This window comes from Sus scrofa, chromosome 5 (genome assembly GCF_054392235.1).
Source record: "Sus scrofa isolate SSC_HxYL_T2T_F1_AM1 chromosome 5, Sscrofa_HxYL_maternal_Yorkshire_Landrace_v2.0, whole genome shotgun sequence".
In the NCBI taxonomy this organism is placed as follows: Eukaryota; Metazoa; Chordata; class Mammalia; order Artiodactyla; family Suidae; genus Sus; species Sus scrofa.
Window position 1 is genome coordinate 12,583,937 of NC_139387.1, and position 25,031 is coordinate 12,608,967.

The following is a 25,031-nucleotide window of genomic DNA, read 5'->3' on the forward strand; positions in this document are numbered from 1 at the left end:
GAGAGCAGCCAGTGCAAATGTCCTGAGGCAGAATCCCAGTCGGGTGTATTTGAGAAACATCAAGAAAGCCAGCTTGAGCCAAGAGAGTGAAGGGGGTGGGGAGGGTTGTTGAAGATATTAGGGAGATAAAGGAGAGAAAGAGCAGGTTGGGCTGGTAGGTAGGCATTTTAATAAAGTTCTTTAACTTTGAGCAAGGGAGGGAGCCCTGGAGGGTTTTGAGAAGAGATACATGATTCAGTTTTTATCTTGAAAAGATCATTCCAGGTGCTATTTCTAGAAAACGCTGCAAAAGGGAAAGAGAGGCAGGGTGAGCAGTGAGGAGGCTGCTGTAATCATCCAGGACAGAGAGATCGTGGCTTGGCCCAAGGTGGTTGCAGTGGGTGTGGAGAGCTGTGCTCAGATTCTGGATATATTTTGGAGATTGAATTGGCAGGACATGCTGATGGGGTCGGAGGGAAAGAGATGAGTCAAGTATGAGTCACATTTGCTATTTCTTGGGAATGTAAGTTCCCTCTGTTAGAACGGAAATTCCACATGGGCAGACAGCTTTCTCCTCTTAGTCAATCACAAGTGCCTAGAGCAGTGCCTGATGCACAGCAGGTGCTCAAGAATTTTTTTTTTTTTTTTTTTAGTTGACGTATAGTTGATTTACTATACTGTGTTCTTTTCAGGTATGAGGCTAAGTGATTCGGTTACATAGTTACAATATTCTCTTTTTCTATCAATCTTTTTTTTTTTTTGGTCTTTTTGCCTTTTCTAGGGCTGCACCCGCAGCATATGGGGGTTCCCAGGCTAGGGGTCTAATTGGAGCTGTAGCCACTGGCCTACGCCAGAGCCACAGCAACTCCGGATCCGAGCTGTGTCTGTGACCTACACCACAGCTCATGGCAACGCTGGATCCGTCACCCACTGAGCAACGGCAGGGATCGAATCTGCAACCTCATGGTTCCTAGTTGGATTTGTTAACCACTGAGCCATGATGGGAACTCCTCGATCAATATTTTTTTAAATGAATATGAGAAAAACTGGCTTAGGAGTGGACTCAAGAGTATCTGAAATGTCCTTTGTAAGCATATTCGCCCAGTCTCCAACTTGTCTTTCCATTCTCTAGAGAGTCTTTTGAAAAGCAACGTGCTTAATTTTGATAATGTCCAGTTTGTCATTTTAAAAGCATATCGTGCTTTTGGAATCACAGCTAAAAAATCTTTTCCTATTCAAGGTCACAAGGATTTTTTTTCCTATGTTTTCCTCTAGAGTTATAATATTTATATGTTTTCTATTTAGGCCTGTAATTATACTTTTTTAAATTTGGTGTGAGGTATGGATTGAAGTTCTTTTTTCACATATGGATAGTCGTTTCAGAGCTTTTTTTTTTTTTTTTTTCCTTTTTAGGGCCACACCCACGGCACCCACGACCTTCTAGGCTAGGGGTCAAATCGGAGCTACAGCTGCTGGCCTATGCTATGGCCACAACAACTCGGATCCGGGCAGTGTCTGCAACCTACATCACAGCTCGAGTCAGCATTGGATGCCTGACCCACGGAGCGTGTCCAGGGGATCGAACCAGCATCCTCATCAACACAAGTTGTATTCATTTCTGCTGCACCACAATGGGAACTCCTGTTTAGTTTTTTTATTACTTTTTTTTTTTTTTTGTCTTTTTGCCATTTCTTGGGCTGCTCCCTGCGGCATATGGAGGTTCCCAGGCTAGGGGTCGAATCGGAGCTGTAGCCACCGGCCTACACCACGGCCACAGCAACTTGGGATTCGAGCCTTGTCTGCAACCTACACCACAGCTCACGGCAACACTGGATCCTTAACCCACTGAGCAAGGCCAGGGATCGAACCTGCAACCTCACAGTTCCTAATTGGATTCGTTAACCACAAAGCCACGACGGGAACTCCTGGTTTTTTATTTCTTAAATTTTTTTTTATTAGAGTATAGTTGATTTACAATTTTGTGCCAATATCTGCTGTACAGGAAAGTGACCCAGTCATATATACATATGATCCTTTCAAGAACCATTGTGGATCTGAGTTGGTCTAGGGAGTAACTAGAATATCACCAGCTGGACAAGGGAAGGGAGGACAGGCAGAGGAACCAGCAGGTGGAAATCATGGTTGTGAGAAGCTGAGGCTGTATTTATGGAACTGCACGGGTTTTGTGGTTGGCTGGCACACAGCATGTGAAAAATGCCTGGTGGATTTAAGGCTTTCCAGGTGGCGAAGTCCAGACCAAGGAGCGTCTAGCACAACCCTGGCATTTTCCTGGAGGATTGGAGCTGGCAGTGCTCTTGCTGATCACCCATTTCATTTTCTCCTCATTTGACACATAGGCTGATGAAAGTCCAAAAAAAGGGACATCACTTAATTTTAGAGTTTGATTACTACCCTGACTTTATATGTTTTCCTAACCAGAATTTCCTTACATAAAAGGAAAAGATTAAGCAAAAATGAGAGCAGCAAAAAGGAAGCTCTGGTCTTAAAGAGAGTGTGAGTCGTTTCTATTTTTGTTCAAGGCAGATCCTTACTGAGAGGGTGCTGAGGAGGAGACCATTGTTTTCTTGGAGAGTGGACTTTCATGGCACCGTGCCCTGTCTGACCTGATATTTTTATCAGAGTCTGGGATGAAGTTAGGGAAGACACTCTTATCAAATGTGTGAACGACGAAGTTGGGAGTGGAAAAATGTGTGGAAGGAGAAAATCAGGATCCCGGAAGATGCAACAGTTTCGAATTCCAGGCCAAATTTAATGAGAAGACAATTTAAAAAAAGCAAAAGGTAAGTGTGATGCTTGGATTCACAAAGCCGCGGAACAAAGAAAGGGTTGGGGAATCGCAACATCGGATCCGAGCTGCATCTGAGATGCATCTGAGGTCCACACCTTGGCTTATGGCAACGCCGGATCCTTAACCCACTGAGCAAGGCCATATATCGAACTTGCATCCTCAAGGACATGATGTCAGGTTCTTAACCAGCTCAGCCACAACAAGAAATCCTAAATAGGATAACCTTGAGTGGCATTGGGAAATGAGGGTTCCTGATTTGCTGTTCTGCTTGGTCCAGACAACACCTGAAAAACGCTCAGTTTTGAGCACCACAATTTAAGGTAGACATAGCTTCCAAATACAGACTCTTGGCATTAGACTCTCAAGGCTCAAGTGCTGGCTCTGGTTCCTACTGGCTGTGTGACTTTGGGCAAGTTGCTTAACCTCTCTGTACATCAGTCGCCTCATCTATAGTGACAATGGCATGACTTGTTGTCAAGTGCAAATGAGTTAATAAGTAAAGTGCTTAGTAGGTGCTAGGTAGGAATTAGCTATAATTGTTATTTGGTTACTCTCCCACCCCCATGCCTGAGGCACGCAGAAGTTCTTGGGCCGGTGATCCAACCCCAGAGCCACAGCAGGGACAATGCCAGATCCTTAACCTACCGAGCCACCAGGGAACTTCTGGTTACCGTTTATTGAATACTTAATCATGGCGGACTCCATGATAAAAATATTCTTTTTTTTCTTCCATATTTAACTTTATTTTTAAATTAAAGTATAGTGGATTTACAATGTTGTGCCAGTTTCCGGTATACAGCAAAGTGACCCAGGCATGTATATGTACATATTGAATATAGTTCCCTGTGATATACAGTAGGGCCTCATTGCTCATCCATTTGAAATGTAATAGTTTGCATCTACCAACTCCAAACTCCCAGGCCATCCCACACCCTCTCCCTTCTCCCTTGGAAACCACAGGTCTGTTCTCCATGTCCGTGAATCTCTTTCTGTTTTGTAGTTAGGTTCATTTGTGTTATACTTTGTGTGCGTGTGTGTGTGTGTTTGCCTTTTCTAGGGCTGCTTCCCTCAGTTACCCAGGCTAAGAGTCGAATTGGAGCTGTAGCCGCCGGCTTTCACAAGAGCCACAGGGCAACGTGGGATCCGAGCCGCATCTGCAACCTACACCACAGCTCACGGCAACACCGGATCCTCAACCCACTGAGAAAGGCCAGGAATTGAACCCGCAACCTCATGGTTCCTAGTCGGATTCGTTAACCACTGGGCCACAACAGAAACTCCTGTGTTATACTTTAGATTCCACATATAAGTGATATCATATGGTGTTTGTTTTTCTCTTTCTGAGTTACTTCACTTAGTATGAGAATCTCTGATTGCATCCATGTTGCTGCACATAACATTAATTTGTTTTTAATGGCTGAGTAGTATTCCACTGTGTGTGTGTGTGTGTGTGTGTGTGCCGCATCTTCCTAATGCATTCATCTGCCTCTGGACATTTAGATTCTTTCCATGTCTTGGCTATTGGGAATGGTGCTGCAGTGGACACACTAGTGCATGTATATTTTTGAATTATAGTTTTGTCTGGATATATGCCCAGGAGTGGGATTGCTGGCTCATATGGTAGTTCTACATTTAGTTTTCTGAAAATGTTCTTTAGACATCATCTGATGAAATCTTTAGCACAATCTTACAAGACAGGTAGTTGACGCATATTCTGTAGAGGAAGATGCTGAGGTTCAGAGGGTTAAGCATGAAGCCAATTCACAGATACCCCTGATAGGACACCCCCAGAACTGAACTGCAGGTTGACTGGCTCACAAGCTGATACTTTCCACTATTCTGTGGTACGATCCCTTGAGGCTGATTCCAAGGAGAATGGCTGAGATGCGAAGGGCTCCGAGCCGTGTCGTGAGGTTTGACTGCAAGAGTTGGCGGAGGGGGTTGGTGACTAATCCTAGAGAACAGATGCCACATGGAAGTGGAATCAAACGTGTTTGGGGGAGAGATAGTCTTTATCCGCAGGAGACCAATTTCAGATCAATCCAACAGTCGCTAGTGCTGGAACGGGCAGCTTCATGAAGTAACGAATTCCCTATTACTGGGGGTGTTCAAAAAGAGCCAGGTAGAATTCAAGCAACCAGACAGGTCTTAGAGTAGATGTCTTTTAAAGATTGTCTGCCCCCATCTCTGCACCCTAGTATCTTTGTTTCCAAAGTAATTTTAATGATATTTATATCTTCCCAATTTTAAAGGGCATTGTGAGGGTTAAGACAAAAGTGCTCATTAAGCATGCCAAGATCCAGAGAGGAAATGCCCCATTTTAAGATAAACTATTATTATAACACTATATGTAATTGCCAAGGGGATAATGGAACCAAGAATTTGCTAAACTCATGCACATAACAAACTGTGATAATTTCTTAGAACCAAATGTGTTTATTGCATGTGCCTAAGTATTGCTGTTGATAATTGTTATTACAGCCGATTCCTTAGCCCTAGTAACGTCTCATCGATTATTTGAAGGTTTCAAAAATGAAATGCTACCAAAACAAAAAGCAATCTTGCGATGCATGCGGAACCTCCCCCCAGAATTTTCTAACATACAAATGCTGAAATCTCTGGTGATGAGGTTTTTGATTCCATGTGGAATCTGGACAAACATCAAGCTACTCGTTTTTGGTGTTCAGACTTGGGCGAGTGGACCACGGCCCTTGTCCATTTCCAGTTTGCTTCTCTGGCCAATGACGTTGGCATCTTTTTGTCCATTGGACCAATGAGGCTTAATTGCCTGCTAATTTTATACTGCATTGAATGAATTTCATGACCAAATTAATTAAAACAGATGAAGCTCCCTTCATCTATTATTCATGAGCTTGTTAGAACAGGAGGGGGAGCATATTAACTGCATTAAGGATATTCCATTGTTCAAATGAACTTCTCTTTGGTACCCATTAATGGGACTTTTGGGGAGCCCTCCATGCCCATCTCTCCGGTCTATGACTTTGTTCTGGTTGGCTCTGGCAAATAACACGTATATGTAGAAACAGCTGCTTTGCATGTCTGTGGACTTGAAAGGGTGAGGGGTAGGTGTGTGTAAGCGGTGGAGGACAAGGGACAGAATTACACACCAAAGGAAGTATCTTTTCTGCAAATGAAGCTCTCTGGCTGTCCAGTTGCTATGCATAGTAGGAAAGTGATTAAACTGTGCAGCGATAGTGGCAGGGGAGGGGAGCAAGAAATAGATGATGTTCGTGAGAGGGGGAGGGTTTGGTTTACTAAATTCAGCTGTTTACTATTTCTTGGAAGCATAATTCTTGACTGGCATTCAGTAAGGGCTGGTGGACAAGAACTTGATGAAGGCAGTGACCTAATGACTGGTGGGACCCACTGCAGCTCCTAGAGTCTTGCCTCTAGGAGGTAAGTTCCACCTTGCTGAGATCCTTATTTACAAATTTACCCAGAGGTAGTCCTTTTGGAGCCATATTTTAATGAAAGCAAAATAGAACGGTGTATTGAGAACGATTGATTTCTCCCTCTGTAATAAGGGCACGCTGGCGTGGATTTCGGGGCTAGTGTTTGCAGGGTTCTATGGCACAGACTAAATGCTGTCTTGCCGGGCTCTCTCTTTGTTAGTAGTCACCAAGGATGTAGCATGGCTACAACCACCTGCATACCTTTTGCACCTTGATCTGGAATTCTGAAGTTAAAAGCAGCAGAAATGAAAAGCTGATGTCGGGGTGAAACAGGGCAAAAATGTGGGAAGGAGAGGAAGGAAGAAGGAGAGGCGTGTCGGTGTGTGTCTTTGGCAGAGGTGGGAAGGGATGCTCATGATTTTGAAACAGGGGTGATATTTCTGTCTTACCCCTGGCAGGTAGAGAGCCTTCAGGAACGAAGTGCCTAAGGGGCAAAGGTGTGGACAGTTAAGAAAGAGAGGGAGGAGTTCCCATCGTGGCGCAGCGGAAAAGAATCTGACTAGGAACCATGAGGTTGCGGGTTCGATCCCTTGCCTCGCTCAGTGGGTTAAGGATCCGGCGTTGCCGTGAGCTGTGGTGTAGGCCGTCAGCTGTAGCTCCAATTTGACCCCTAACCTGGGAACTTCCATATGCTGCAGGTTTGGCCCTAAAAGGAGAAAACACAAAAATAAAATAAAATTAATTTTAAAAAAAGGAGAGGGAGAGAGGAGTAAGATAAGACACCGTGGAATGATTTGGAAAAATTTGGAATGATTAAATGGAAAGAAAAGCTAACCACATAGTTATAGTAAATGCTCTACACGGAAAGGGCTGATGTACTGGGGAGACTGATTCAGGCAGGGATTCAGGGAAGTTGTCCCTGAGAGGATGCCACTGAGCCGAGGACAGAAGGGCGGATAGGAATTTTCTAGGGGAGGGGGAGGCGGGGGAGACTGGAAGGACAAGATGATGGTTCCAGGTAGAAAGGACCATAGGGATGGAGGCTTGACTCAGGAAGAAGCCGCACACATGGGGAGGGCTCCTGGAGCCTCTGAGCGGAGAGTGGGTGGAAGGAGGGAGAGGGACGTGGTGATGGGGAGAAGGACCACCTCACCTGGCCTCCAGGGCTGTGCGGAGGCATTTTGCCTTTATTCTCGGAGTGGAAAGCCAAGGGGGCTGTGAACAGAGGCTCGCGTCTTGTTGGGAGTGAGAGGGGACGGGGAGCAAAGAGGCTGGGGGAGATGCGGGAGGGACAACGGAGTTCAGGTTCAGGATGGTGGAGCCTTGAATTAGCGTGGTGGTGGCGACGTGAGTAGAAGGGCATGATCCGGCCAGCGCAGCTCCATAGACGCCTGGCAATAATCACGAGGCCATCCTGTGATTGAGAAGCCTTAAGAGAGGGTTGTACAGAATGCATCGGACACACAACGGTGGTGTTTTCCCTGCTGGAGGGGACGTTACCTCAGACCCATCAGCTTTAAAGTACGTATTTTAAAGTATTTTAGTCACACAGAGGGTATTAGAAGGAATTTCAAGAAAATGGATTATTTCCAGCGAGCGATATAGGAAAAACATTTTGAGTGTCTAAGCATTTTCCTTCAGCCCTCTGATTACCTCTGTTTGCTTTGGAAAATGAAGGGGACATCGGAGAACAGGAGGTCTTGTGTGACACGAGAGATCTTGCTTCTGGTATAACCCACCAGTAAGTGGCAGAAGTCAGCAGGTGGCCCCGAGCATGTCACCGCCCATTTCTTGCTCTCTGCTGGTCCCACTGTAATGTGATGGAGGCTGATTAGATGACCCAGAGTGAACCTCTTTTACCGTCAGAGGCATCTTAACATACCCGTCATCTCTACCAAGGTGTCTTAGTGCCCCAGTGTCAACCGACAGGCTCACCCTCAGTCTGTGGCTGGAGGAAACCCTGAATCAACAGTAACATCTCAATTTTAAGAGGGGAGCTTCCTAGAGTCAAGAGGAAAATATTCACCCTAAAGAAACAGCATCATGTACCAAGTATCGGGTCCAATCCATTTGCGTGTGCTAAGGTACCAAAAGGAGCAAAACAAAACGAAGCAGAATGATACATCACACGGAAAAATGCACCCTGAGAAGTGAGTGTGAAGCAGCAGAGAAGAAAGTACCCTCTGCTAAGAATGACTTCGCGTTTAAAAAGAACATCAGCCCCTCTGAGTTTTGGCTTCTCCAACTACCAAATTGGGATGAGAATTATTACCTGGCAGGTTGCTGCTCAGATTACGGGAGATAATGAGAATAAAGTGCTTAATTCGGAGCCCGGTGTACGGTTTGGCTCAGGCAAGTTATCCTTTGCATGATTCTTTTTTTTTTTTTTTTTTTTGTCTCTTTTTGCTATTTCCTGGGCTGCTCCTGCAGCATATGGAGGTTCCCAGGCTAGGAGTCCAATCGGAGCTGTAGCCACCAGCCTATGCCAGAGCCACAGCAACGTGAGATCCGAGCCACGTCTGCAACCTACACCGCAGCTCACGGCAACGCGGGATCGTCAACCCACTGAGCAAGGGCAGGGACTGAACCCGCAACTTCATGGTTCCTAGTCGGATTCGTTAACCACTGTGCCACGACGGGAACTCCCCTTTGCACGATTCTTTACTGAGCACTTGCTGTGAATTGGGAGCCATTTAGAGCTTGAGTCTATGAACAGAGGCGGCCCTTGTTCTCATGGAGCTTCCGTTTTAAGTGAGGAGAGAGGAGGATTGCACTGTACATCAGGGCACTTCGGAGAGCAGAATCTCACTAGGTGGCAAAAAAAGTGATGGGACTGTTAAATTGGGCAGTCATCTCCGAGGATGAACTATTTACGTTGAAACTCTAGGAACAAGAAGGAACGTATTGAGAGTCCCGTTGTGTTTCAGTGGGTTAAGAACCTGATACAGTGTCTGTGAAGTTGCAGGTTTGATCCCTGGCCTCACTCAGTGAGTTAAGGGTCTGGCATTGCCGCAAGGTGTGGTGTAGGTCGCAGATGCAGCTCGAATCCGGCATTGTTGTGGCTGCAGCTGCGGCTGTGGTGTAGTCCACTTCGATTTGACCCCTAGCCTGGGATCTTCCATATGCTGTAGGTGAAGCCACAAAACAAAGAAAAAAAAGAAAAAGAGAGGAAAAAAAAAAGAAGGAACATATCATGTGGGTGTGAACGCTTGTGAGACAGGTGCTGTTATTATCCCCATTATACTGATGGGGAAACAGAGGACTGGAGGGGTTAAGTATCTTGCTCAATATCACATAGCTAGTAAGTGATGAAGCCAGGATACCAAGTCAACCAGTCTGACTGCTGAGTCCACCTGGCCAAAAAATGGATGAACTGAGATCATCAACTCAAGAATTTTACTGTCTGGTGCAGGGTTAAATATGCAAAGGAAGTGACTCAACCCACAGGGCTTGAGAATGGGGGTGGGCGAACTTGCAAAGAGCTAGACGCTGGGCTTTGAGAGAGATATGGTCTCTGTGGCAACCACTCGACTCTGCTGTTCTAGCCTGAAAGCAGCTGGACCATGTAGAAATGAATGGGTGTGGTGCGTGCCAGCAGAGCTTTATATATAGAAACAGATGGCAGGCTGGGATTGGCTGCAGACCACGCTTTAGTGCAAAGCAAAGAGGCCCAGCTGCACTAAGGGGAAGGGATGGGGTCAGAGAAGGATGCCCTGAGTGTGGCAGGTGATGGGGAGCGGGGTCATGGGAGGGGAGGGAACCAGGAGGAGGGCTCCAGGGCTGGAGCTTGAGGACCAAGGGGCGTGTCAGGACTTGAGTCTGTAGGAGCCGGTGGGGGCCGGGTTCTCAGACCACCTGGTGATGTTGGGAAGGAGCTGGGGGGCCTGGCCCTGCACCTGGAGAAGGCAGTGCTCTGGTCTGCACTCCTGAGAAAGGCTTTCCAGCAGTAACGGGGACTGTGGAAGTGGGTGGGGCCAGAGGGGAGACAGGAGGAAGGGGACCCATGTACAAGGATGGAGTGGCGGGTGAGTATGGGTCATGGAGGTGACCCCACTAAGGAAAGAGAAAGTGTTTTGGAGTTGAACTTAGGTCAGAGCACCTAGGCAGCTCCAAAGCCAATCTAGGGATTTTCCCTTGTGGCTCAACAGTTACAAACCTGACTAATTTCCATGAGGATGTGGGTTTGATCCCTGGCCCTTCTCAGTGGGTTAAGGGTTGCTGTGAGCTGTGGTATAAGTCGCAGACAAGGCTTGGATCCAGCATGACTGTGGCTGTGGTGTAGGCCAGCAGCTGCAGCTCCAATTCGACCCTTAGTCTGGGAACTTCCATATGCCTTGGGTGCATAAAAAAAAAAAAAAGAAGAAAGAAAGAAAGAAAAAGAAAGTACAGCGTCAGGAAAGCATTTTATTTTATTCTTTTTTGGATCAAACCCACACCACAGCTGTAACTAGAGACACAGCAGTGACAAATGCCAGGTCCTTAACCCACTGAGCCACAAGGGGGCTCAAGGAAAGCATTTTTCTCCTTTCTTTCTTTCTTTCTTCCTTTCTTTCTTCCTTCCTTCCTTTCTTTCTTTCTTTCTTTCTTTCTTTCTTTCTTTCTTTCTTTCTTTCTTTCTTTCTTTCTTTCCTTCTTCCTTCCTTCCTTCCTTCCTTCCTTCCTTCCTTCCTTCCTTCCTTTCTTTCTTTCTTTCTTCCTCTCTCTCTCTCTCTCTCTCTTTCTTTTGAGGGCCGCACCCATATCATATGGAAGTTCTCAGGCTAGGGGTCCAATCAGCACCTACACCATAGCTCACGGCAGCACCGGATCTTTAATCCACTGAGGGCCAGGGATCAAACCCGCATCCTGCTGGATCCTAGTCAGGTTCATTAACCACTGAGCCATGAAGGGAACTCCCAAGGAAGGCATTTAAAAAAAAAATTTTTTTTTTGTCTTTTCCAGGGCCGCACCAGCAGCATATGGAGGTTCCCAGGCTAGGGGTCTAATCGGACCTTTAGCTGCTGGCCCACGCCACAGCCACAGCCACAGCCACGCCACATCCAAGCCGTGTCTGCGACCTACACCACAGTTCACAGCAGCGCTGTCTCCTTAACCCACTGAGTGAGGCCAGGGATTGAACCCGCAACATTATGGTTCCTAGTCGTATTCGTTAACCACTGAGCCACGTCAGGAACTCGCCAAGGAAGGCATTTTTAAGGGCAAGGTATGATGAGATCAACTTGTGGATCATAAATTCTCTGGTTGGTGGTGAGGTCTCTGGGCCGAATTACAAGTGTTACTTTCCTCAGTCCTTGGCCTCAGGTAGGTCTGGGGGCTACAAGCTCCTGGTCATTAAGTAGTTATTGTCTCCCATTTGATGGGAGTTTTAGCATCAATAAAACAAGTCCAGAAATAGGCATCAGATAATATTACCTAGGTGGTTCAGAAAGGAGCTAAAGCAGAAGCTATGAGGGAAGGGACTGTCCTGGGGAGGCCCCCTAGGGTCCAGCTCTGTTACCCCAGGAAGCAGCAGGGGAAAGAGAATAAAAAATAGTTCAAGTCTGAACCCACCCCTCTCCTTCCCCGCCCCTCTGTCTCTCTGCGTGGACGGTAGACTCCGCAGGGTAAAAGCATTTGCAGAAGAGGGTTCAATGATAAAGGGGTTCTGAGACACTTGTAATAACGGTGGGTTTTCCTTCTCCTTCGGTGGGTGGAAAAGCAAACCCCCAGACCCTCCTGTGGGCTGAGGGAGCAAGAGAGGAAAACGCTCTCCGTGGGGGCCGCGAGCTGGAGGAACACACAAGTCTTCGGAGTCCAGAGGCAGGAGGGGCTTCTCACATCTGCTGCGGGCGCACATCATTATGGCCAATATTTTAATTCGCCTGCGTGGGAAATAACATTGTCAGCAGCCATGTCTCAGCTGTGAAGGACAACAGTGGCTATATATACCTCCATATCTAAGGAAGGCCAACACACTCATAAAAAGTAACCAGGCATCCTGCTTTGAACAGCCCCCGCCGAGCTCTCCGTGGGGAAGACCGCAGCCGGCTGCCGGCTGTGTCTGGCAGCAAAGCGCACACACAGGGACACCCAGCAGCACTTTTTAATCACTTGCATTATTAGATACCCTGCTGATTGCCTCCTCTTTGCCAGAAAGCCTGTACAACTTGGGTCAGGGAGAGAAAATATTTTATTTATTTCTTTTCCCCTCAAAGGCCCTAGATCAGGTGGAAGGCTTCTGCTTGCCGAAGAAAAATCGAGCAGCTTCTTGTCTCATTGGTCTGGCATTCGTTTGTTTTTGGACACTTGATTTCTGCCTGTGAGTTCTGGGATGGAGAAGCCCCCTAGCAGGAATGAAGGCATGGTGCTTAAGGGGGTTGGCTTCTGATCCACTGGGTGTTGAGGGGAAAAGATGCCAGCTAACTATCTCCAATTTGCAAGTGAGATGCTCCCACACTAGATCTTGAGGCTGCACAGAACTGGGGTATCTAGTCGCTCCGCATTGCTTTACCTCGGGAATCTCTTGGCTCTCGGAAGAAGAGATTGAGCCCTGTAGTGTGTAGCCGCATTTAAATTACCCCAAGTGAAACCAGCAACACCTCTGATTTGACCCTAGCTAGGACCCAGATTGGAACTCGAACCCACATGCTGGGACTTGAACCCAGCCTATACCCCGATTGGAATGTTATCTTTCCCTTAAATTCCTGTCCTTGATCCTAAGGATCATTATTTTGCTGAACTTGAATGCAGGCCTCATTTTGTCTTTCTCTTCATGACCTGAGGAATATCTGGTGCTTTTGTGGTTTTATAGTTAAACAAGCCTGCTTCATTCCACAATGTTCTGACAGCAATTTTTGACTTACAGTGGTCTCCTAAATTTCCCTAGGTTTCCTTAACTGTCTGTGGTCCCCTACTGGGACTTCTGCACCTGCCTGTGTAACTATTCTATCCCTATCAAAAGCACTAGTGCTACACTTCCAGAAGGCCCCAGAGCTCCAGTGATAACTTTTGGAAAGGGAATGCTCTGATTCTGGTAAGTTCCACACCCTTCCTATAATATTTGAGGAGTGAGAGAGAAGCACATGTCTCCCTGGGCTTAGGAGCATCCTCCGCGAGCTAAGTTTTTTGGCCCAGGAGGCAATCAGGAAATCCTCTAAGCTGGCAAGGCCAGGCTCTGGCTCCCACCTTGGCAAGCAGGCATCACGGCTTCTCTGATGATCTCGGAACCGCTAAGAGGGTGGCTGGAGTGAGCGAGCATTGAGCTCACCAAGTCGTTTAGAGATTTAGTGGGTGCTGGGTGGTTTCCACTCTTATATTGTTGAGTCTGTATAAGACTTAATATAAGGCAGTAATTAGACCCATTGTAGAGGTGAAGAAACTGAGGCTCAGAGAAGGCAAATGGCTTGCTTAATAATACTGTTGCCAAAACTCGGCGGCCTGTGTCTACCAGTGGTGAATAGACATGTGGTGCTGCCATAAAAAGACCAAAAAAAAAAAAAAAAAAAAAAAGAAAGAAAGAAGAGAAATTGAACAACACATGTATTTGAAGAATAAAATTTGTCCCTCTATATCTGGTCCTTCCACTCCCTGACTTCCTATTGTCTTCTCCCCAAATAATCACTGAAAACCTGGAGTATTGATATTCAGACATACCTATGTGTATACACACAGAGAAAATTGTACAGATTTGTTTTTGCATTTTTAAAAGAAAAACTAAGTATTGCATTTACTAAGTAATGTTATATTTGATATTGCTTGCGCAAAAACTTATATTTCCAGCAATTTAAGACATTAGAAAATCTAAATAACTTCGGAATACAGGTCATTTAGCATATTGGATTACATATATCAGACATAGTTTTAAAGTCAGTGTTGAATTTAAAAGAACGTAGAGGCGCTCTCTGGGGCCAAAAAGAAGAAGAACTTGAAAACCACAGTGAGAAGTAGTCTTCTTTTTCTTTTTTAGATTCCGCTGCTAAGGGGATTGGCTTTAACTGCCCTGTGGAGATAAAATATGTGCCTTTGGCTTCCTGAGAGGGTCAATTGGAAATGGGGTGGCTGCGAAAGCCAAGAGTCTCAAATAGCTTTGTCCTCAGTGAAAGTGTGTATTAGAAAACTTTGCCCACCAGCCTAGGGAGATAATAAGCAAAACTGTACATCTGGCTTCTCCTCTCAGTGTGGAAAACCTCCCTTGAGAGGTTAATAATCATCAGCCTACGCTTATGTGGGTGTAGGATTAATATTTTTACTACCTTTGTGCTCTAGAAACTGCTAAATGGAGAAATTATGTAAGTAGTTTTGAGGAGTGATAATTTGGTCACACATGAGCAAATGATTTTGGCAAGAAATGTCTTCCAGGAGTTCCCATCATGGCTCAGGGGAAACGAACTGACTAGCATCCCTGAGGATGCAGGTTCGATCCGTGGCCTTTCTCAGTAGGTGAAGGATCCTGCGTTGCCAGGAGCTGCGGTGTAGGTTGCATACGTGGCTCAGATCCCTCACTGCTACGGCCGTGTCTGTGGCCTGCAACTACAGCTCCGATTCGACCCCCAGCCTGGGAACCTCCGTAGGGCATGGGTGTGGCCCTAAAAAGACAAAGAGAAAAAAAAAAAAAGAAAGAAAGAAAAAAAAGAAATGCCTTCCAGCCAGACTGCAGACAGCATAGGATTACCACAAAGTCTCAAGGAAGACGAGTTCTCAATAAAAATTGTGTCATACAAAGCAATACTATTCCAAGGCAGAGCAAGTCAGCAGATTAAAAAAAAAGACAAATAGGACATCTCACACTTTATAAAATTACTCTCTTGAATGGCAATTATAAAATTTTTTAAAAAATAATCTAAGCTCTAAAAGGAAGGATTAGAAAGCAGCCCTTTGTTGATGTGAAAAAGAACATAACAGAACTTTTAAAAATGAAAAAAAGCATGATGAATTAACAAAAAAAAATCAGTGTTTGAATGAATCAGCAGATTAGATCCAATTAAAGGGGGGATGGTGAACTGGAGCTAGTTCCTAGGAAATTAACCATGATGCAGCTCTTTCAAAGAAAATAGATAAGACATGTTAAATAGAAATTAAGAAGAATAAATCTAGAGTAAGAAGGTTCACTGTACATCTGAAAGGAAAGAATTGAGAGAAGAAAAGAGAAGCAACATTTGAGCAATTAATGGCTGAGACTTTATCAAAATTTATAAAAGAAATGAATTTTTAGTTTACAAAGCACACATATTTAGCAACAAAATTTAGAAAAATTGGATTATGCTAGGATATACTGTAACTACAGAATACAAAGAGAAAGAGAAGCTTTTAAAGAATATGTTTTTTTTTTTTTTTTTCCTTTTAGAGCCACACCTGTGCAGAAGTTCCTGGGCTAGGGTCGAATTAGAGCTGTAGCTTCTGGCCTAAGCCACAGCCACAGCAATGGGGGATCCGAGCTGCATCTGTGACCTATGCAGGAGCTTTCGGCAACGCCAGATCCGTAACCCACATCCTCATGGATACTAGTTGGGTCCTTAGCCTGCTGAGCCACAACAGGAACTATTGCTTTTATTTTTTAAAAGGCAATTTGGTCAATGTTATTCTTGGACTATATTTTTTTTTCTCAAGATTTTGCAGATATCCTATTTCTGCACATATTGAAAGTTCTGTGGAGAAGTCTTAAGTCATCCTATTTTTTCATTTTTTGACTTGTCCTTTCCTCTACCAACTATTGGGTTCAGGATTTGACAGCCAGAACATCCTTTATAAAACTGCCTGTCATCCTTTGATCATCATTGGCTAGATTCATTAAGGGTATACAGCTTAATTTTTTTTTGTTTTAAATTACAATTCCATTAAATTGATCTTTTAGGGGATACATTTGTGCAGCTTTTTTTTTTTAATTTTAAAAGCATTTTTATTATTTACGTTTTACCCATATAAAAATAACCAAAGGAAGGTCAAGCATATCTTCTCACTGGACAATGTTTTCTCATGACATTCAACATCAAATACCCTATCCGTTTTCACATCTCTCTTTTTATAACATGAAAGAACAAATTCTTTGAGATTTTCAAGTCGGTTTGAGATCAAAATTATACTTAGGGTTTGTTTTGGGAAGATAAAACATCAAGTATTGTTCAAAAATGACAAAAGATTTGAACACTTGGCTAAGTAGGATCATGGGTCCCTGGGAAAGAATATTTAACTAGAATGACAACAAGCAATTTCAAAAATAAATGTAGGAGGTAACATGATTGTAAAAACAAACAAAACCTCAGCTTTTTTTTTTTTTTTTTGCCACACCCACAGCAGGTGGAAATTCCTGTGTCAGGAATCAAACCCACATCACAGCAGCAACTTGAGCCACTTCAATGACAATGCCAGATCCTTAGCCTGCTGCACCAGAATGGAACCCTAAAACCTCAATTCTTTTAAAGGTGAAGAGAATTGAAGTTCCTGTGGTGGTTCAGTGGTTAACAAATCCGACTAGAAACCATGAGGTTGTGGGTTTGATCCCTGGCCTCGCTCAGTGGGTTAAGGATCTGGTGTTGCTGTGAGCTGTGGTGTAGGTTGCAGATGTGGCTCGGATCCTGCGTTGCTGTGGCTCGGGCCTAGGCTGGTGGCTGCAGCTCCTATTAGACCCCTAGCCTGGGAACCTCCATATGCTGTGGGAGTGGCCCAAGAAAAGGCAAAAAGACAACAACAACAACAACAAAAAGTGAAGAGAATTGATACTCTTAATCAAGGATGTGAAAATGTCAACACGAAACATACAAAATCATTCTGACAACACACAGAATCTTTGTTTTCTAGGTATATTACTCAAAAAGTAAAGAAAAATCTTTTAAGATTAGGCCAATAATCCAAGAAAACACTGTCATTTTAATATAGAGAAAAGCAATCGCTAGTTTTAGGTGAGTGTATTGATACTAAAATTTGTTTTAAAATCATAAATAAACCCATATAATCTTAGCCAGCTCTGATTACATGAGATAAGATTTCCACAAACCCAGAAGTTCCCTTTGTGGCTCAGTGGTAAGGAGCCCGACTTGTATCCATGAGGATACAGGTTGGACCCCTAGCCTCACTCAGTGGACTAAGGTGGGTTAAGGCTCTAGTATTGCCATAAGGTATGGTGTCGGTCTCAGATGTGGCTTGGATCCCCTGTTGCTGTGGCTATGGCTGTGGCCAGACTCGACCCCTAGTCAGGGAACTTCCATATACTGCAAATGTGGCCCTTTATGGCCTGTAATACATGTATAGCTTCATGTAACCATGGCCACAAGAGAATAGGGAACAGACCTACAACCCCCAAAGCTCCCTTCTGCTATCCATTTATAGTAAACCCTTGCCCACCTCTGTAACTTTGGCAACCCCAGATAACTTCTCCATAAGCGTAGTTAGGCTTTTCAAGAATGTCATATGTAGGGGAGTTCCCGTTGTGGCTTAGCGGTTAATGAACCCAACTAGGATCCATGAGGATGCAGGTTCGATCCCTGGCCTTGCTCAGTGGGTTAAGGATCCAGCGTTGTGGTGTAGGTCGCAGACATGGTTTGGATCCTGAGTTGCTGTGGCTGTGGTGTAGGCTGGCAACCGTAGCTCTGATTCGTCCTCTAGCGTGGGAGCTTCCATATGCCCCGGGTGTGCCCCTTGCACCCCAAAAAGAATGTCATATGTATAAAACCATTGTAATCTTTTGAGACTGACTCCTGTCATGCAGCATAATACTTTGAGATTCATCTAATTTGCTGTATGTATCAGCAGTTCATTCCTTTTTATTCCTGAGTAGTGTTCTATTCACGTTGTGTTTATTCATCTACCCATTGAATGACATTTGGATTGTTTCTAGTTCTGGACGATTATGAACAGAGAAGATGACACTGACAACACTCATGACTTGGAACTTAGCCAGAAGCCAGATTGGGACTTGAACCCATGGTTTTTTAAATTAGAATCACCTGGAGTCTGGATTTACTGAGGCTCAGGTTCTTTGTGTCTCAGCACAGAAGCAATTCATCGAGAGACAAAGTGATAGGCAAGAAATAGATTTATTAAGACAGGATGCTTGTGAGAGATATGAGTGGGCAGGCAAAGAAGCACTGCCCCGAGGACTAGATGGGCTGCATTTTTATAATCCAAGGGAAGTGGAGTGGGAAAAGACTGCTGCTTCCTCTTTTTTCCATAACTTTGAAATGTTATCTTTCCCGTAAACTCTTGCCCTTTGTCCTAAGGGTTGTTATCTTGCTGGACTTCATTTTATCTTTCGCTTAATGACCTGAGGCATATCTGTTGCAGGCCTGCTTCCTTCTGATGGCTTTCTCGAGTGGTTATTAACTAACAGGGATCTCCCAAAGTTCCCTAGGTTTTCCTCCCTGTCTCTGGTCCCCTCGGGACTTCGACAACTACCTGTGTAACTATCCTACTCCACCCCTATCAAAGCTATAGAGTTTGCGTACAGTTTTTGTCTGAGCATACATTTTTATTTCTCCAGGGTTTATACTGAGGAATAGGATTCCTGGGCGTATATTAATATATCCTTAGGTTTAAGATACTTCCAAACAGTTTTCCAGAATCGTCTACTATTTTGCATTCTCACAGTAGTGTGTGAGATGTCTGGCTTCTCTGAATCATCGTCAGTGTTTGGTATTGTCAGCATTTTAAAATTTTTAGCTGTTATAATAGATGTGTGGGGGTATCTCACCGTTGTTTTGCATTTTCCTTGTGACCAGTAACTTCTTGAATTGTCTACTTTAGTCTTTTGCTCACTTTTAAATTGGATGGTTTGTTTTCTTATTGTTGAGTTTTGAGTGTTCTTTATGTATTCTGTGTGCAAATTATTTTTTGGATATGTGATTGGAAAATATTTTATAACTATCCTTTTGGTCTTTTAGCAATGTCTTTTGCAGGGTAATGATTTTTAAATTTGACAAAAGTCAATTTTTCTTTTTCTTTTTTTTGTTGAATGGATGTAATTTTGGTGTCATATTTAAGAGCACTTTGCCTAATCCAGCTCACAAAGATTTTTTCTTCTATTTTTTTTTCCTAAAAATTTCAGTTTTATTTTTTATCTTTAGGTCTGTAAGCCATTCTGAGTTAATTTTTTTTCTTGCTTTTTTTTTTAGGCCACACCCATGGCATATGGAAGTTCCCAGGCTGGGGGTCATATTGGAGCTACAGCTGCTGGCCTACACCACAGCCACAGCAATGTGGGATCTGAGCCACATCTGCGACCTACACCACAGTTCATGGCAACACTGGATCCTTAACCCACTGGGCCAGGCCAGGAATGGAACCTGAATCCTCATGGATACTAGTTGGATTCATTTCTGCTGCACCAGATCAGGAACTTCCCTGAGTTAATTTTTATATATGGTGTGAGGTATGGATCTGAGTTTCTTTTTGCATACAGGTAATGGATATTCAGTTAGAGTATCATTGAATTGCTCTCGCATATTTGTTGAAAATCAATTAGCCATGTTTGTGTGGGTCTGTTTCTCAACCCTACTCTATTCCATTTTTCTATGTGTCTATTCCTCCACCAATACTATGCTGTCTTAATTACTGCAGCTTTATAAGAAGTCATAAAATTGGATGGTGTAATTCTTCAAACTTTTTCTTCTTTTAAAACACTGAGGAGTTCCCGTCGTGGCGCAGTGGTTAACGAATCCGACTAGGAACCATGATGGTTGCAGGTTCGGTCCCTGCCCTTGCTCAGTGGGTTAACGATCCGGCGTTGCCATGAGCTGTGGTGTAGGTTGCAGACGCGGCTCGGATCCCGCGTTGCTGTGGCTCTGGTGTAGGCCAGCGGCTACAGCTCTGATTCGACCCCTAGCCTGGGAACCTCCATATGCCGCGGGAGCGGCCCTAGAAATGGCAAAAAGACAAAAAATAAAAAAATAAAAAAAATAAAACACTGAGATAGTTCAGAACTATGAATTCACTGCTGGAGACCCAGGTTGAATTTCCAGCTCTGCCATGGAGCTGAGGCATGGCTTTAGGAAACAACTTTGCTGTCCTGTCCTCAGTTCCCTCTAAGTTTAATGAGACTGAAGATCTGAAGATTGTTCTTGTTCTGTGCTTCTGGTTTATAGAAATGGTCAATTAATTCTTTTCAAGTGGGAAATAAAGAAATAGAGGAGTGGAGAAAAGAAAAAAATAAGGAAAGAAAAAAAAAAGACCAAAAGGAGAAAAAGAATCCAAGGTTTGATCACTGCCTCAGCGGGGGTTGACTAGTTGTCCCAATCATGGTCACTCTAAGAGCGCTTTCCCAAGAGGGAGAGGATGATATCAGTCACCTAGAGAATAAGCCCAAAAGTCTGACCTCCAGATGGAGGGTCAGAAATTCCATTTGCACACTCTAAGACAGCTATTGTTAAAAGTCTTCCTTTGCTATTTTTCAGCACCGTGATTATACTTTCTCTTTGCAATAGACCAATAAATGTGTTAATCTTGTCGATTTCATATGTAAATGTGGCTTTTGGAAATGCCAATTTTTTTGGAGGCAACAGGTGGTAAAGAGAAGAGAGAAAAAAAATCCAATGATTTTGCAGCAGAGGGAATCAAGATTCAGAGAGATCAAGATACTCAGTTCCACTCAATTATTTATTGAGTGCCAGATGCTGTGCTGGGTACTGAGGATTCAGAGGTGAGCGAGGTCATGTCACCATCATTAGTGGCACTTACAGGAACTGCCCAAAGAGATACCCAGTAAGTGGTGAAGCCTGCATGCACACCCTGGTCTGCCAGGCTCTAAGATCAGTTCAGAGAACACTAAACCATGCTGCCTTCAGTGTCTGTGAGACATGTGGCTAAGCATCCTGATTTACCATCTGTGTCTAGTTAACTCCAGTATTTCCTAAGCCTGGTAGAAAAGCAACTGCCATTTACATTGACGACTAGGCATTTGATTATAATAACATGGCTGTTATAATAACATGGCATTTATTGAAGGCTTTTCACATACTAGAAAAAAAGATCTAAAAGATATTGATTGTTTGACAGCCTGTTTTTAACTTTCCATTTTGGAATAATTGTAAAGTCACAAGAAATTTCAAAGATAGTAGAAGTCCCTGTATCCTTCACCCAGTTTCACAATTCTATACATAACCATTTATAACCATATATAAAACTATATGGTTTTTATAGTTATATTACTTTATTACCACATATATGGCAATATTACAATACCAAAACAAGGCAACTGGCATTTACAGTGTGTTCATATAGTTCTATGCCAGTTTATCACGTTTAGATTTGTGTAATCACAACTGCAATCAAGATATTAAAACTGAGCCTGACCTTGTGCCCTCCAGGATTCCCTGCTTCTCGTTTGTGGGAAATAGGCTTCATTCAGCCTCCGTGACCTTCCTTGGGTTCCAAAAGGAGGGTTCAAACTAATCAGGGAAGGGAAGGGATGCAGAGATGAGGGAAGAGATGTCAGTAAATAACTTTGCAGCCTCGGGGCAGGGCTCTGACTCCTTGTCAAGGAATATACCTAACAATATCTTTGCGCTGTTCGGCTCAACTAAGACCTTTACCCAGGTGGAAGATGGCAACCTCAGGCTGAGCACAAGATTCCTGGAGCACCAGCTTGGTACCTCACCACCAACCAATCAGAAAAAAGTCACACACCCTGTGCCCCTTACCTCAAATTGTACTTATGAAAACCCCCCTACCCCAAACCACCGGGGAGTTTGGTGTTTTTGAGCACGAGCCATCTGTTCTCCTTTCTTGGCCCTTCAATAAATCTTCCTCTGCTCCAAACTCAGTCATTTTGATTTATTTGGCCTCCCCATGCATTGGGCACATGAAATTTATTCAGTAACCGTATGGCCTTGTTCCATTACCACAACCATTTCCCTTGTGCTCTCCCTTTATAGCCACTGCTACCCCCCCTCTCTCTTATGATCCTTAGTTCCTGGAAACAACTAATCTGTTTTGCATCTCTGTAATTTTGTCATTTTGAGAAAGTTATGTGACTGGAATCATCCAATAAGTGACCTTTGGAGCTTGGCTTTTGCCCTTGAGATCCACCCAAGTTGTTCTGTGTATCAATAGTTTGCTTTATTTCTGCATCGTTTCCATGGTAAGGATGTACCACAGTTTGTTTAGATGTTTTCCTATTGAGGGACATTTTGTTTGCAATTTTTGTCTATTATTAAAAAAAAAAACCTTTATGAGTATTTATGTATGCTTTGTTGCGTGGATATATACTTTCATTTATTTTAGTACAAACTTCATGTGAGTCTAATTGCTGCATCATATGGTAAGTGCATATTTAGTTTCTTAAAGGAACTGTCAGATTCTTCAAAGTGGCCACACCATCCGACATTCCCACCTGCCATGAGCTCTGCTTTGCCTACATCCTTGCCAGCATTTGGTACTATCACTATTTATTGCAGCTGTTCTAATAATATCATCCTGGTTTTAATTTGCATTTCTCTAATGACTAGTGATACCGAACATTTTTTTCAGGTGATTATTTGCCAATCATATATCCTTTTTGATGAAATGTCCTTTCATGTTTTTACTTGTTTTCTTTTTTTTTTTTTTTTTTGTCTTTTGTCTTTTTGTTGTTGTTGTTGCTATTTCTTGGGCTGCTCCCGCGGCATATGGAGGTTCCCAGGCTAGGGGTTGAATCAGAGCCGCAGCCACTGGCCTACGCCAGAGCCACAGCAACGCGGGATCCGAGCCACGTCTGCAACCTACACCACAGCTCACGGCAACACTGGATTCTTAACCCACTGAGCAAGGGCAGGGACCGAACCCGCAACCTCATGGTTCCTAGTCGGATTCGTTAACCACTGCACCACGACGGGAACTCCTACTTGTTTTCTTAATGACTTTTTTTTTTTTGACTGTTGAGTTTCAAGTGTTGTTGTTGTTTTTTTTAATCAGATATGTGGTTTGCAAATATTTTCTCCTACTCTGTAGCGTATCTCTTCATTCTTTTAATAGGTCTGTCTCAGAGGGAAAGTTTTAAATTTCGATCAGGTCAAATTTATCATTTTTTTCTTTTATGGATTGTGCTTTTGATGTCATGTTCAAGAACTCTTCACCAAGCCCAGCATCCTGAAGTTTTTCTCCTATGTTTTCTTCTCAGAGTTTTGTAGTTTTATATTTAATTTCATTAATTAATTAATTTTTTTTTTTTTTTTTTGCTTTTGGGCTGCACCCATGGCCTATGGACACTCCCAGGCTAGGGGTCTAATCGGAGTTACAGCTGCCGGCCTACACCACAGCCACAGCAATGCCAGATCTGAGCCGCATCTGTGACCTACACCATAGCTCACTGCAATGCTGGATCCTTAACCCATGGAGCATGGCCAGGGATCGAACCCGCAACCTCTTGGTTCCTAGTTGGATTTATTTCCACTGCGCCACCATGGGAACACCTAGTTTTATATTTTATGTTTAGATATATACTCCATTTTGAGTTCATCTTTGTATAAGATGTGAGGTTTAGATTGAGGCCCTATTAATCTAGTTGCCACTGAACTGCTTTTGCATCTTTGTAAAAAATCAGCTGGCCAGACTGCTGTGGAGCTATTTCTGGAGTCTCTAATATATTCCATTGATCTGTGTGTCTTTCCCTGCCAGGACCACACAATCTTGATTACTGTAGTTATGTAATATATCTTGCATTGGGTAAAGTGGATTCTCCCACTTTATTCTTCCTTTCTTAGCTATTCTGGCTCCTGTGTCTTTTCAAGTCAATGGAAGGATGATAATCTTTTCAGTAAATGCTGCTGGAACAATCAGATAGCCAGAGGCAAATAAATGAACCTAGATTTAGGCTTTTACTCCTTATTAACTCAAAATGGATCATAGACATCAAAGTAAAATGCAAAACCATAAAACTTAGAGAAGAAAACAGGAGAAAAATCTTCATATCCTAGACTTGATGAAGAATTTTTAAACTTGATACCAAGAGCATGATCCATAAAAAGAAAAAAAAGGGTATACTGGACCTCATCAAAATGACAAACTCTTGTTCTGGGAGAGATCTGTTAAGAGGATGAAAAGACAGATTACAGGATAGCAGAAAATAATTGCAAACTATATTGGGCAAAGGGATAGTATCTCGACTATATGAAGAGCTCTCAGATCTCAACAATAAAACAAATTTAATGAGAAAACAGGCAAACGATATGAACAAACATTTTATCAAAGGGGATGAACAAATGGCAACTAAACACATGAAAAGATGTTCAGCATCACCATACACGAGGGAAATGCAAATTAAAACCACTATAAGATGTCATTACACATCTATCAGAATGGCTAAAAAATAAAATTAGTGACAAAATCAAATGCTGGTGGGGATGAGGAAAAGCTGAATCATACATGCGTTGATGATGCAAAATGGCACAGTCACTCTGGAAAATATCTTGGCCACTTCTTATAAAACTAAACATGGAAGTTTGATTTGTTACATGTTGACTTTATAACCAAGTTGTTGAACTCTAGTTAGCTCTAGTATGTCTATAAGTTGTATCGGCTTTTCTTGGTAGAAAATTATTTCTTTGAGTTATTATCCTTTATTTATTCCTCTACAACACTTATATGTTATTTTTCTATCCTTATTGTATTGGCTAAGACCTATTTGACAAACCTTGTTCCAGATTTTAAAGATAATCTTCTAGGAGTTCTTGTTGTGGCTCAGCAGTAAGAAACCAACTAGCAACCACGAGGACATGGGTTCGATCCCGGGCCTCACTCAGTGGGTTAAGGATCTTGAGTTACCGTGAGCTGTGGTGTAGCTCACAGACATGGCTTGGATCTTGAGTTGCTGTGGCAGCTCCAGCTCCAGTTGGACCCCTAGCAAGGGAGCTTCCATATGCTGCAGGGGCATCCCTAAAAAGACAGAA

At 43.5% G+C, this 25,031-nt stretch overlaps 1 long non-coding RNA gene across 1 annotated transcript in view; it reads left to right on the forward strand.

The window, feature by feature from the left end:
• Positions 1-25,031, forward strand: part of LOC106510288 (uncharacterized) — a 227,956-nt gene that overhangs the window by 177,516 nt on the left and 25,409 nt on the right. The window contains exons 9-10 of the long non-coding RNA XR_014845396.1: positions 1,393-1,423; positions 1,707-2,780. This is a non-coding gene — a long non-coding RNA (uncharacterized LOC106510288). The remainder of the gene's footprint in view (positions 1-1,392; positions 1,424-1,706; positions 2,781-25,031) is intronic.